This window comes from Eleutherodactylus coqui, chromosome 5 (genome assembly GCF_035609145.1).
Source record: "Eleutherodactylus coqui strain aEleCoq1 chromosome 5, aEleCoq1.hap1, whole genome shotgun sequence".
NCBI lineage: Eukaryota > Metazoa > Chordata > Amphibia > Anura > Eleutherodactylidae > Eleutherodactylus > Eleutherodactylus coqui.
This window is the reverse complement of record NC_089841.1, coordinates 16,535,779-16,549,659: the sequence shown is the minus strand read 5'-3', so window position 1 is coordinate 16,549,659 and position 13,881 is coordinate 16,535,779. Positions and strand designations below refer to the sequence as shown.

Sequence of the window (13,881 nt, the reverse complement as noted above, 5' to 3'; positions counted from 1 at the left end):
CAATACTCTGCAGGACTGTGGGCTCTGGGTGTCCTCTCCTCCTACAGATACAATACTCTGCAGTACTGTGGGCTCTGGGTGTCCTCTCCTACAGATACAATACTGTGGGCTCTGGGTGTCCTCTTCTACAGATACAATACTCTGCAGTACTGGGGGCTCTGGGTGTCCTCTCCTTCTATAGATACCAGACTCTGCAGTACTGGGGGATCTGGGTGCCCTCTGCTCCTACAGATACCAGACTCTGCAGTACTTGGGGATCTGGGTGCCCTCTGCTCCTACAGATACAATGCTCTGCAGTACTGGGGGCTCTGGGTGTCCTCTCCTCCTACAGATACAATACTCTGCAGTACTGGGGGCTCTGGGTGTTCTCTCCTCCTACAGATACAATACTCTGCAGTACTGGGGGCTCTGGGTGTCCTCTCCTCCTACAGATACAATACTCTGCAGTACTGGGGGCTCTGGGTGTCCTCTCCTCCTACAGATACAATACTCTGCAGTGCTGGGGGCTCTGGGTGTCCTCTCCTCCTACAGATACAATACTCTGCAGTGCTGGGGGCTCTGGGTGTCCTCCCCTCCTACAGGTGCAATACTCTGCACTACCGGGGGCTCTGGGTGTCCCCTCCTCATACAGATACAATAGTCTGCAGTACTGGGGGCTCTGGGTGTCCTCTCCTCCTACAGATACAATAGTCTGCAGTACTGGGGGCTCTGGGTGTCCTCTCCTCCTACAGATACAATACTCTGCAGTACTGGGGGCTCTGGGTGTCCTCTCCTCCTACAGATACAATACTCTGCAGTACTGGGGGCTCTGGGTGTCCTCCCCTACTACAGGTACAATACTCTGCAGTACTGGGGGCTCTGGGTGTCCTCTCCTCCTACAGATGCAATACTCTGCAGTACTGGGGGCTCTGGGTGTCCTCTCCTCCTACAGGTGCAATACTCTGCAGTACTGGGGGCTCTGGGTGTCCTCTCCTCCTACAGATACAATACTATGCAGTACTGGGGGCTCTGGGTGTCCTCTCCTCCTACAGATACAATACTCTGCAGTACTGGGGGCTCTGGGTGTCCTCTCCTCCTACAGATGCAATACTCTGCAGTACTGGGGGCTCTGGGTGTCCTCTCCTCCTACAGGTGCAATACTCTGCAGTACTGTGGGCTCTGGGTGTCCTCTCCTCCTACAGGTGCAATACTCTGCAGTACTGGGGGCTTTGGGTGTCCTCTCCTCCTACAGATACAATACTCTGCAGTACTGGGGGCTCTGGGTGTCCTCTCCTCCTACAGGTACAATACTCTGCAGTACTGGGGGCTCTGGGTGCCCTCTCCTCCTACAGATACAATACTCTGCAGTACTGGGGGCTCTGGGTGTCCTCTCCTCCTACAGGTACAATACTCTGCAGTACTGTGGGCTCTGGGTGTCCTCTCCTCCTACAGGTGCAATACTCTGCAGTACTGGGGGCTCTGGGTGCCCTCTCCTCCTACAGATACAATACTCTGCAGTACTGGGGGCTCTGGGTGTCCTCTCCTCCTACAGATACAATACTATGCAGTACTGTGGGCTCTGGCTGTCATCTCCCCCTACAGATACAATACTCTGCAGTACTGGGGGCTCTGGGTGCTCTCTCCTCCTACAGATACAATACTCTGCAGTACTGGGGGCTCTGGGTGTCCTCTCCTCCTACAGATACAATACTCTGCAGTACTGGGGGCTCTGGGTGCTCTCTCCTCCTACAGATACAATACTGTGCAGTACTGGGAGCTCTGGGTGTCCTCTCCTCCTACAGATACAATACTCTGCAGTACTGGGGGCTCTGGGTGTCCTCTCCTCCTACAGGTGCAATACTCTGCAGTACTGGGGGCTCTGGGTGTCCTCCCCTCCTACAGATGCAATACTCTGCAGTACTGGGGGCTCTGGGTGTCCTCTCCTCCTACAGATACAATACTATGCAGTACTGGGGGCTCTGGGTGTCCTCTCCTCCTACAGATACAATACTCTGCAGTACTGGGGGCTCTGGGTGTCCTCTCCTCCTACAGGTGCAATACTCTGCAGTACTGGGGGCTCTGGGTGTCCTCTCCTCCTACAGATACAATACTCTGCAGTACTGGGGGCTCTGGGTGTCCTCCCCTCCTACAGATGCAATACTCTGCAGTACTGGGGGCTCTGGGTGTCCTCTCCTCCTACAGATACAATACTCTGCAGTACTGGGGGCTCTGGGTGTCCTCTCCTCCTACAGATACAATACTCTGCAGCACTGGGGGCTCTGGGTGTCCTCTCCTTCTACAGATACAATACTCTGCAGGACTGTGGGCTCTGGGTGTCCTCTCCTCCTACAGATACAATACTCTGCAGTACTGTGGGCCCTGGGTGTCCTCTCCTCCTACAGGTGTGATATTCTGCAGTACTGGAGGCTCTGGGTGTCCTCTCCTACAGATACAATACTCTGCAGTACTGGGGCTCTGGGTGTCCTCTCCTCCTACAGATACAATACTCTGCAGTACTGAGGGCTCTGGGTGTCCTCTCCTCCTACAGATACAATACTCTGCAGTACTGTGGGCTCTGGGTGTCCTCTACTCCTACAGATACAATACTCTGAAGTACTGGAGGCTCTGGGTGTCCTCTCCTACAGATACAATACTGTGGGCTCTGGGTGTCCTCTTCTACAGATACAATACTCTGCAGTACTGGGGGCTCTGGGTGTCCTCTCCTCCTATAGATACCAGACTCTGCAGTACTGGGGGATCTGGGTGCCCTCTGCTCCTACAGATACCAGACTCTGCAGTACTTGGGGATCTGGGTGCCCTCTGCTCCTACAGATACAATGCTCTGCAGTACTGGGGGCTCTGGGTGTCCTCTCCTCCTACAGATACAATACTCTGCAGTACTGGGGGCTCTGGGTGTTCTCTCCTCCTACAGATACAATACTCTGCAGTACTGGGGGCTCTGGGTGTCCTCTCCTCCTACAGATACAATACTCTGCAGTACTGGGGGCTCTGGGTGTCCTCTCCTCCTACAGATACAATACTCTGCAGTACTGGGGGCTCTGGGTGTCCTCTCCTCCTACAGATACAATACTCTGCAGTACTGGGGGCTCTGGGTGTCCTCCCCTACTACAGGTGCAATACTCTGCAGTACTGGGGGCTCTGGGTGTCCTCTCCTCCTACAGATGCAATACTCTGCAGTACTGGGGGCTCTGGGTGTCCTCTCCTCCTACAGGTGCAATACTCTGCAGTACTGGGGGCTCTGGGTGTCCTCTCCTCCTACAGATACAATACTATGCAGTACTGGGGGCTCTGGGTGTCCTCTCCTACTACAGATACAATACTCTGCAGTACTGGGGGCTCTGGGTGTCCTCTCCTCCTACAGATACAATACTCTGCAGTACTGGGGGCTCTGGGTGTCCTCTCCTCCTACAGATACAATACTCTGCAGTACTGGGGGCTCTGGGTGTCCTCTCCTTCTACAGATACAATACTATGCAGTACTGGGGGCTCTGGGTGTCCTCTCCTCCTACAGGTGCAATACTCTGCAGTACTGGGGGCTCTGGGTGTCCTCTCCTCCTACAGGTGCAATACTCTGCAGTACTGGGGGCTCTGGGTGTCCTCTCCTCCTACAGATACAATACTCTGCAGTACTGGGGGCTCTGGGTGTCCTCTCCTCCTACAGGTACAATACTCTGCAGTACTGGGGGCTCTGGGTGCCCTCTCCTCCTACAGATACAATACTCTGCAGTACTGGGGGCTCTGGGTGTCCTCTCCTCCTACAGGTACAATACTCTGCAGTACTGTGGGCTCTGGGTGTCCTCTCCTCCTACAGGTGCAATACTCTGCAGTACTGGGGGCTCTGGGTGCCCTCTCCTCCTACAGATACAATACTCTGCAGTACTGGGGGCTCTGGGTGTCCTCTCCTCCTACAGATACAATACTCTGCAGTACTGTGGGCTCTGGGTGTCCTCTCCTCCTACAGATACAATACTCTGCAGTACTGGGGGCTCTGGGTGTCCTCTCCTCCTACAGGTACAATACTCTGCAGTACTGGGGGCTCTGGGTGTCCTCTCCTCCTACAGGTACAATACTCTGCAGTACTGTGGGCTCTGGGTGTCCTCTCCTCCTACAGGTGCAATACTCTGCAGTACTGGGGGCTCTGGGTGCCCTCTCCTCCTACAGATACAATACTCTGCAGTACTGGGGGCTCTGGGTGTCCTCTCCTCCTACAGATACAATACTATGCAGTACTGTGGGCTCTGGCTGTCATCTCCCCCTACAGATACAATACTCTGCAGTACTGGGGGCTCTGGGTGCTCTCTCCTCCTACAGATACAATACTCTGCAGTACTGGGGGCTCTGGGTGTCCTCTCCTCCTACAGATACAATACTCTGCAGTACTGGGGGCTCTGGGTGCTCTCTCCTCCTACAGATACAATACTGTGCAGTACTGGGAGCTCTGGGTGTCCTCTCCTCCTACAGATACAATACTCTGCAGTACTGGGGGCTCTGGGTGTCCTCTCCTCCTACAGGTGCAATACTCTGCAGTACTGGGGGCTCTGGGTGTCCTCCCCTCCTACAGATGCAATACTCTGCAGTACTGGGGGCTCTGGGTGTCCTCTCCTCCTACAGATACAATACTATGCAGTACTGGGGGCTCTGGGTGTCCTCTCCTCCTACAGATACAATACTCTGCAGTACTGGGGGCTCTGGGTGTCCTCTCCTCCTACAGGTGCAATACTCTGCAGTACTGGGGGCTCTGGGTGTCCTCTCCTCCTACAGATACAATACTCTGCAGTACTGGGGGCTCTGGGTGTCCTCCCCTCCTACAGATGCAATACTCTGCAGTACTGGGGGCTCTGGGTGTCCTCTCCTCCTACAGATACAATACTCTGCAGTACTGGGGGCTCTGGGTGTCCTCTCCTCCTACAGATACAATACTCTGCAGTACTGGGGGCTCTGGGTGTCCTCTCCTCCTACAGATACAATACTCTGCAGGACTGTGGGCTCTGGGTGTCCTCTCCTCCTACAGATACAATACTCTGCAGTACTGTGGGCCCTGGGTGTCCTCTCCTCCTACAGGTGTGATATTCTGCAGTACTGGAGGCTCTGGGTGTCCTCTCCTACAGATACAATACTCTGCAGTACTGGGGCTCTGGGTGTCCTCTCCTCCTACAGATACAATACTCTGCAGTACTGAGGGCTCTGGGTGTCCTCTCCTCCTACAGATACAATACTCTGCAGTACTGTGGGCTCTGGGTGTCCTCTACTCCTACAGATACAATACTCTGAAGTACTGGAGGCTCTGGGTGTCCTCTCCTACAGATACAATACTGTGGGCTCTGGGTGTCCTCTTCTACAGATACAATACTCTGCAGTACTGGGGGCTCTGGGTGTCCTCTCCTCCTATAGATACCAGACTCTGCAGTACTGGGGGATCTGGGTGCCCTCTGCTCCTACAGATACCAGACTCTGCAGTACTTGGGGATCTGGGTGCCCTCTGCTCCTACAGATACAATGCTCTGCAGTACTGGGGGCTCTGGGTGTCCTCTCCTCCTACAGATACAATACTCTGCAGTACTGGGGGCTCTGGGTGTTCTCTCCTCCTACAGATACAATACTCTGCAGTACTGGGGGCTCTGGGTGTCCTCTCCTCCTACAGATACAATACTCTGCAGTACTGGGGGCTCTGGGTGTCCTCCCCTCCTACAGGTGCAATACTCTGCACTACCGGGGGCTCTGGGTGTCCCCTCCTCATACAGATACAATAGTCTGCAGTACTGGGGTCTCTGGGTGTCCTCTCCTCCTACAGATACAATAGTCTGCAGTACTGGGGGCTCTGGGTGTCCTCTCCTCCTACAGATACAATACTCTGCAGTACTGGGGGCTCTGGGTGTCCTCTCCTCCTACAGATACAATACTCTGCAGTACTGGGGGCTCTGGGTGTCCTCTCCTCCTACAGGTGCAATACTCTGCAGTACTGGGGGCTCTGGGTGTCCTCCCCTACTACAGGTGCAATACTCTGCAGTACTGGGGGCTCTGGGTGTCCTCTCCTCCTACAGATGCAATACTCTGCAGTACTGGGGGCTCTGGGTGTCCTCTCCTCCTACAGGTGCAATACTCTGCAGTACTGGGGGCTCTGGGTGTCCTCTCCTCCTACAGATACAATACTATGCAGTACTGGGGGCTCTGGGTGTCCTCTCCTCCTACAGATACAATATTCTGCAGTACTGGGGGCTCTGGGTGTCCTCTCCTCCTACAGATACAATACTCTGCAGTACTGGGGGCTCTGGGTGTCCTCTCCTCCTACAGATACAATACTCTGCAGTACTGGGGGCTCTGGGTGTCCTCTCCTCCTACAGATGCAATACTCTGCAGTACTGGGGGCTCTGGGTGTCCTCTCCTCCTACAGATGCAATACTCTGCAGTACTGGGGGCTCTGGGTGTCCTCTCCTCCTACAGGTGCAATACTCTGCAGTACTGTGGGCTCTGGGTGTCCTCTCCTCCTACAGGTGCAATACTCTGCAGTACTGGGGGCTCTGGGTGTCCTCTCCTCCTACAGATACAATACTCTGCAGTACTGGGGGCTCTGGGTGTCCTCTCCTCCTACAGGTACAATACTCTGCCGTACTGGGGGCTCTGGGTGCCCTCTCCTCCTACAGATACAATACTCTGCAGTACTGGGGGCTCTGGGTGTCCTCTCCTCCTACAGGTACAATACTCTGCAGTACTGTGGGCTCTGGGTGTCCTCTCCTCCTACAGGTGCAATACTCTGCAGTACTGGGGGCTCTGGGTGCCCTCTCCTCCTACAGATACAATACTCTGCAGTACTGGGGGCTCTGGGTGTCCTCTCCTCCTACAGATACAATACTATGCAGTACTGTGGGCTCTGGGTGTCCTCTCCTCCTACAGATACAATACTCTGCAGTACTGGGGACTCTGGGTGTCCTCTCCTCCTACAGGTACAATACTCTGCAGTACTGTGGGCTCTGGGTGTCCTCTCCTCCTACAGGTGCAATACTCTGCAGTACTGGGGGCTCTGGGTGCCCTCTCCTCCTACAGATACAATACTCTGCAGTACTGGGGGCTCTGGGTGTCCTCTCCTCCTACAGATACAATACTGTGCAGTACTGTGGGCTCTGGCTGTCATCTCCCCCTACAGATACAATACTCTGCAGTACTGGGGGCTCTGGGTGTCCTCTCCTCCTACAGATACAATACTCTGCAGTACTGGGGGCTCTGGGTGTCCTCTCCTCCTACAGATACAATACTCTGCAGTACTGGGGGCTCTGGGTGCTCTCTCCTCCTACAGATACAATACTGTGCAGTACTGGGAGCTCTGGGTGTCCTCTCCTCCTACAGATACAATACTCTGCAGTACTGGGGGCTCTGGGTGTCCTCTCCTCCTACAGGTGCAATACTCTGCAGTACTGGGGGCTCTGGGTGTCCTCCCCTCCTACAGATGCAATACTCTGCAGTACTGGGGGCTCTGGGTGTCCTCTCCTCCTACAGATACAATACTATGCAGTACTGGGGGCTCTGGGTGTCCTCTCCTCCTACAGATACAATACTCTGCAGTACTGGGGGCTCTGGGTGTCCTCTCCTCCTACAGGTGCAATACTCTGCAGTACAGGGGGCTCTGGGTGTCCTCTCCTCCTACAGATACAATACTCTGCAGTACTGGGGGCTCTGGGTGTCCTCTCCTCCTACAGGTGCAATACTCTGCAGTACTGGGGGCTCTGGGTGTCCTCTCCTCCTACAGATACAATACTCTGCAGTACTGGGGGCTCTGGGTGTCCTCTCCTCCTACATATACAATACTCTGCAGGACTGTGGGCTCTGGGTGTTCTCTCCTCCTACAGATACAATACTCTGCAGTACTGTGGGCTCTGGGTGTCCTCTCCTACAGATACAATACTGTGGGCTCTGGGTGTCCTCTTCTACAGATACAATACTCTGCAGTACTGGGGGCTCTGGGTGTCCTCTCCTTCTATAGATACCAGACTCTGCAGTACTGGGGGATCTGGGTGCCCTCTGCTCCTACAGATACCAGACTCTGCAGTACTTGGGGATCTGGGTGCCCTCTGCTCCTACAGATACAATGCTCTGCAGTACTGGGGGCTCTGGGTGTCCTCTCCTCCTACAGATACAATACTCTGCAGTACTGGGGGCTCTGGGTGTTCTCTCCTCCTACAGATACAATACTCTGCAGTACTGGGGGCTCTGGGTGTCCTCTCCTCCTACAGATACAATACTCTGCAGTACTGGGGGCTCTGGGTGTCCTCTCCTCCTACAGATACAATACTCTGCAGTGCTGGGGGCTCTGGGTTTCCTCTCCTCCTACAGATACAATACTCTGCAGTGCTGGGGGCTCTGGGTGTCCTCCCCTCCTACAGGTGCAATACTCTGCACTACCGGGGGCTCTGGGTGTCCCCTCCTCATACAGATACAATAGTCTGCAGTACTGGGGGCTCTGGGTGTCCTCTCCTCCTACAGATACAATAGTCTGCAGTACTGGGGGCTCTGGGTGTCCTCTCCTCCTACAGATACAATACTCTGCAGTACTGGGGGCTCTGGGTGTCCTCTCCTCCTACAGATACAATACTCTGCAGTACTGGGGGCTCTGGGTGTCCTCCCCTACTACAGGTGCAATACTCTGCAGTACTGGGGGCTCTGGGTGTCCTCTCCTCCTACAGGTGCAATACTCTGCAGTACTGGGGGCTCTGGGTGTCCTCTCCTCCTACAGATACAATACTATGCAGTACTGGGGGCTCTGGGTGTCCTCTCCTCCTACAGATACAATACTCTGCAGTACTGGGGGCTCTGGGTGTCCTCTCCTCCTACAGATGCAATACTCTGCAGTACTGGGGGCTCTGGGTGTCCTCTCCTCCTACAGGTGCAATACTCTGCAGTACTGTGGGCTCTGGGTGTCCTCTCCTCCTACAGGTGCAATACTCTGCAGTACTGGGGGCTTTGGGTGTCCTCTCCTCCTACAGATACAATACTCTGCAGTACTGGGGGCTCTGGGTGTCCTCTCCTCCTACAGGTACAATACTCTGCAGTACTGGGGGCTCTGGGTGCCCTCTCCTCCTACAGATACAATACTCTGCAGTACTGGGGGCTCTGGGTGTCCTCTCCTCCTACAGGTACAATACTCTGCAGTACTGTGGGCTCTGGGTGTCCTCTCCTACTACAGGTGCAATACTCTGCAGTACTGGGGGCTCTGGGTGCCCTCTCCTCCTACAGATACAATACTCTGCAGTACTGGGGGCTCTGGGTGTCCTCTCCTCCTACAGATACAATACTATGCAGTACTGTGGGCTCTGGGTGTCCTCTCCTCCTACAGATACAATACTCTGCAGTACTGGGGGCTCTGGGTGTCCTCTCCTCCTACAGGTACAATACTCTTCAGTACTGTGGGCTCTGGGTGTCCTCTCCTCCTACAGGTGCAATACTCTGCAGTACTGGGGGCTCTGGGTGCCCTCTCCTCCTACAGATACAATACTCTGCAGTACTGGGGGCTCTGGGTGTCCTCTCCTCCTACAGATACAATACTGTGCAGTACTGTGGGCTCTGGCTGTCATCTCCCCCTACAGATACAATACTCTGCAGTACTGGGGGCTCTGGGTGTCCTCTCCTCCTACAGATACAATACTCTGCAGTACTGGGGGCTCTGGGTGTCCTCTCCTCCTACAGATACAATACTCTGCAGTACTGGGGGCTCTGGGTGCTCTCTCCTCCTACAGATACAATACTGTGCAGTACTGGGAGCTCTGGGTGTCCTCTCCTCCTACAGATACAATACTCTGCAGTACTGGGGGCTCTGGGTGTCCTCTCCTCCTACAGGTGCAATACTCTGCAGTACTGGGGGCTCTGGGTGTCCTCTCCTCCTACAGATACAATACTATGCAGTACTGTGGGCTCTGGGTGTCCTCTCCTCCTACAGATACAATACTCTGCAGTACTGGGGGCTCTGGGTGTCATCTCCCCCTACAGATACAATACTCTGCAGTACTGGGGGCTCTGGGTGTCCTCTCCTCCTACAGATACAATACTCTGCAGTACTGGGGGATCTGGGTGTCCTCTCCTCCTACAGATACCAGACTCTGCAGTACTGGGGGATCTGGGTGTCCTCTCCTCCTACAGATACAATACTCTGCAGTACTGGGGGATCTGGGTGTCCTCTCCTCCTACAGATACCAGACTCTGCAGTACTGGGGGATCTGGGTGCCCTCTACTCCTACAGATACCAGACTCTGCAGTACTTGGGGATCTGGGTGCCCTCTGCTCCTACAGATAGAATGCTCTGCAGTACTGGTGGCTCTGGGTGTCCTCTCCTCCTACAGATACAATACTCTGCAGTACTGGGGGCTCTGGGTGTCCTCTCCTCCTACAGATACAATACTCTGCAGTACTGGGGGCTCTGGGTGTCCTCTCCTACTACAGATACAATACTCTGCATTACTGGGGGCTCTGGGTGTCCTCTCCTCCTACAGATACAATACTCTGCAGTGCTGGGGGCTCTGGGTGTCCTCTCCTCCTACAGATACAATACTCTGCAGTGCTGGGGGCTCTGGGTGTCCTCCCCTCCTACAGGTGCAATACTCTGCACTACCGGGGGCTCTGGGTGTCCCCTCCTCATACAGATACAATAGTCTGCAGTACTGGGGGCTCTGGGTGTCCTCTCCTCCTACAGATACAATACTCTGCAGTACTGGGGGCTCTGGGTGTCCTCTCCTCCTACAGATACAATACTATGCAGTACTGTGGGCTCTGGGTGTCCTCTCCTCCTACAGATACAATACTCTGCAGTACTGGGGGCTCTGGGTGTCATCTCCCCCTACAGATACAATACTCTGCAGTACTGGGGGCTCTGGGTGTCCTCTCCTCCTACAGATACAATACTCTGCAGTGCTGGGGGCTCTGGGTGTCCTCTCCTCCTACAGATACAATACTCTGCAGTGCTGGGGGCTCTGGGTGTCCTCCCCTCCTACAGGTGCAATACTCTGCACTACCGGGGGCTCTGGGTGTCCCCTCCTCATACAGATACAATAGTCTGCAGTACTGGGGGCTCTGGGTGTCCTCTCCTCCTACAGATACAATACTCTGCAGTACTGGGGGCTCTGGGTGTCCTCTCCTCCTACAGATACAATACTATGCAGTACTGTGGGCTCTGGGTGTCCTCTCCTCCTACAGATACAATACTCTGCAGTACTGGGGGCTCTGGGTGTCATCTCCCCCTACAGATACAATACTCTGCAGTACTGGGGGCTCTGGGTGTCCTCTCCTCCTACAGATACAATACTCTGCAGTACTGGGGGATCTGGGTGTCCTCTCCTCCTACAGATACCAGACTCTGCAGTACTGGGGGATCTGGGTGCCCTCTACTCCTACAGATACCAGACTCTGCAGTACTTGGGGATCTGGGTGCCCTCTGCTCCTACAGATAGAATGCTCTGCAGTACTGGGGGCTCTGGGTGTCCTCTCCTCCTACAGATACAATACTCTGCAGTACTGGGGGCTCTGGGTGTTCTCTCCTCCTACAGATACAATACTCTGCAGTACTGGGGGCTCTGGGTGTCCTCTCCTACTACAGATACAATACTCTGCATTACTGGGGGCTCTGGGTGTCCTCTCCTCCTACAGATACAATACTCTGCAGTGCTGGGGGCTCTGGGTGTCCTCTCCTCCTACAGATACAATACTCTGCAGTGCTGGGGGCTCTGGGTGTCCTCCCCTCCTACAGGTGCAATACTCTGCACTACCGGGGGCTCTGGGTGTCCCCTCCTCATACAGATACAATAGTCTGCAGTACTGGGGGCTCTGGGTGTCCTCTCCTCCTACAGATACAATACTCTGCAGTACTGGGGGATCTGGGTGTCCTCTCCTCCTACAGATACCAGACCCTGCAGTACTGGGGGATCTGGGTGCCCTCTGCTCCTACAGATACCAGACTCTGCAGTACTTGGGGATCTGGGTGCCCTCTGCTCCTACAGATAGAATGCTCTGCAGTACTGGGGGCTCTGGGTGTCCTCTCCTCCTACAGATGCAATACTCTGCAGTACTGGGGGCTCTGGGTGTCCTCCCCTACTACAGGTGCAATACTCTGCAGTACTGGGGGCTCTGGGTGTCCTCTCCTCCTACAGATGCAATACTCTGCAGTACTGGGGGCTCTGGGTGTCCTCTCCTCCTACAGGTGCAATACTCTGCAGTACTGGGGGCTCTGGGTGTCCTCTCCTCCTACAGATACAATACTATGCAGTACTGAGGGCTCTGGGTGTCCTCTCCTCCTACAGATACAATACTCTGCAGTACTGGGGGCTCTGGGTGTCCTCTCCTCCTACAGATACAATACTCTGCAGTACTGTGGGCTCTGGGTGTCCTCTCCTCCTACAGATACAATACTCTGCAGTACTGGGGGCTCTGGGTGTCCTCTCCTCCTACAGATACAATACTCTGCAGTACTGGGGGCTCTGGGTGTCCTCTCCTCCTACAGATGCAATACTCTGCAGTACTGGGGGCTCTGGGTGTCCTCTCCTCCTACAGGTGCAATACTCTGCAGTACTGTGGGCTCTGGGTGTCCTCTCCTCCTACAGGTGCAATACTCTGCAGTACTGGGGGCTCTGGGTGTCCTCTCCTCCTACAGATACAATACTCTGCAGTACTGGGGGCTCTGGGTGTCCTCTCCTCCTACAGGTACAATACTCTGCAGTACTGGGGGCTCTGGGTGCCCTCTCCTCCTACAGATACAATACTCTGCAGTACTGGGGGCTCTGGGTGTCCTCTCCTCCTACAGGTACAATACTCTGCAGTACTGTGGGCTCTGGGTGTCCTCTCCTCCTACAGGTGCAATACTCTGCAGTACTGGGGGCTCTGGGTGTCCTCTCCTCCTACAGATACAATACTATGCAGTACTGTGGGCTCTGGGTGTCCTCTCCTCCTACAGATACAATACTCTGCAGTACTGGGGGCTCTGGGTGTCCTCTCCTCCTACAGGTACAATACTCTGCAGTACTGTGGGCTCTGGGTGTCCTCTCCTCCTACTGGTGCAATACTCTGCAGTACTGGGGGCTCTGGGTGCCCTCTCCTCCTAGAGATACAATACTCTGCAGTACTGGGGGCTCTGGGTGTCCTCTCCTCCTACAGATACAATACTATGCAGTACTGTGGGCTCTGGCTGTCATCTCCCCCTACAGATACAATACTCTACAGTACTGGGGGCTCTGGGTGTCCTCTCCTCCTACAGATACAATACTCTGCAGTACTGGGGGCTCTGGGTGTCCTCTCCTCCTACAGATACAATACTCTGCAGTACTGGGGGCTCTGGGTGCTCTCTCCTCCTACAGATACAATACTGTGCAGTACTGGGAGCTCTGGGTGTCCTCTCCTCCTACAGATACAATACTCTGCAGTACTGGGGGCTCTGGGTGTCCTCTCCTCCTACAGGTGCAATATTCTGCAGTACTGGGGGCTCTGGGTGTCCTCCCCTCCTACAGATGCAATACTCTGCAGTACTGGGGGCTCTGGATGTCCTCTCCTCCTACAGATACAATACTATGCAGTACTGGGGGCTCTGGGTGTCCTCTCCTCCTACAGATACAATACTCTGCAGTACTGGGGGCTCTGGGTGTCCTCTCCTCCTACAGGTGCAATACTCTGCAGTACTGGGGGCTCTGGTGTCCTCTCCTCCTACAGATACAATACTCTTCAGTACTGGGGGCTCTGGGTGTCCTCTCCTCCTACAGGTGCAATACTCTGCAGTACTGGGGGCTCTGGGTGTCCTCTCCTCCTACAGATACAATACTCTGCAGTACTGGGGGCTCTGGGTGTCCTCTCCTCCTACAGATACAATACTCTGCAGGACTGTGGGCTCTGGGTGTCCTCTCCTCCTACAGATACAAT

The 13,881-nt window shown here is 54.6% G+C and overlaps 1 protein-coding gene across 1 annotated transcript in view; it reads right to left on the bottom strand.

Annotated features, from left to right (window-relative positions):
* LOC136628705 (zinc finger protein 665-like) overlaps window positions 1-13,881 on the bottom strand; it is an 841,644-nt gene that overhangs the window by 431,607 nt on the left and 396,156 nt on the right. The window lies entirely within an intron of this gene.